Source organism: Octopus bimaculoides, chromosome 7 (genome assembly GCF_001194135.2).
Source record: "Octopus bimaculoides isolate UCB-OBI-ISO-001 chromosome 7, ASM119413v2, whole genome shotgun sequence".
NCBI classification, from domain to species: Eukaryota; Metazoa; Mollusca; class Cephalopoda; order Octopoda; family Octopodidae; genus Octopus; species Octopus bimaculoides.
In genome coordinates, this window is record NC_068987.1 from 101,069,312 (window position 1) to 101,070,674 (window position 1,363).

Here is a 1,363-nt window from a genome sequence, read left to right on the forward strand (position 1 = left end):
TATCTATATATATATATTGACGTCAATATATATATGTATGTATATGTGCATATATAACATATATATATATTTGTTTTTATATATATATATATATATATATGTATATATACACACACATACATACACACACATACATACACACATACACAGAGGCATATGCAAGCACATACCCACCGATATGCTTACAAAGATATACTCACTTATATGCACAGACGCATGCACGTACATATATCTATCTATCCATCCGGCCGACCATCCATCCATCTATCCATCCAGCTCGCTTTCTTCGAAGAAGTTAAAAAGTATGGTCATTTAACAGAATGACACCCTAGTACGTATTTACACATTCTCTTCTCTCCTCACACAAGACCAATGCCACGGCCGCTAACGTCTCCTGTTAAGCATTAATCATAAAGGTATTTTATAAATCATTTAATCTGTACCGAGAATTTACGCTAAGATCAAATAACTCTGGATTTATTTGCTGACTTTCAATAAAAGACGTAATATAGACGTATAAATTTAAACATTAATATCCAGCTTGATTCATTAACTACGATTATTTAATAGCAGTTAAATTAAATATTGCATATGTACATCGGTCAGTTCAAAGATATAATTTTAATTCTTACACGAGTGTGTGATCTTTCAGATTCTGCGATTCATTTTTGGTTCATTTTGGTATCCAGGGACATAACTCTTTAAAATGACTTACTTCCCTTAGGCAAACCAATTCATCGTCTTTTCACCAGTTCCTTGTTAGCATGAAGTCGTAATACGATTCAATGTGGCTCTCATTCATTTGCTTTCATTTTCGGCTGGAATTTCAAATTGACAAGAATTAGATACTTTCAAAATCAGTAAATTGTATTCAATTTATCTGACATTACAATTTGAACTCAATCAAAATTTAATGGATAGTTAAAAGTATTTTCAATTCAATACAAATCCGAAAATCATTTTCTGTGTTTTTATCAGTATTTCAGTAATTTCCAGACGAAATCCTTTTTTTTATTTATTTTTATTTTATTTATCTATTTTTTATTTATTTATTTTATTTTTTTTTTTGTATTTAGGATAGTGTTTTTAATTATTTTCATTGCTTTTCTTCAATTTACTTAAATTTGCAAATCATAATGTTTGCCAAAAATACTGTCTGCTCACACACTTCATACGCACACAAACGTGCATGCAGACGCACACACACACACACACACACACACACACACACACACACACAGAAGTGAGTATATACACATGAAATACACACACATGCAATATACACACACACACACGTACGTACACACAGAAGTGAGTACGTGCAAAAATGCACATACGAAAAAATATGTATATATTGCGTAGG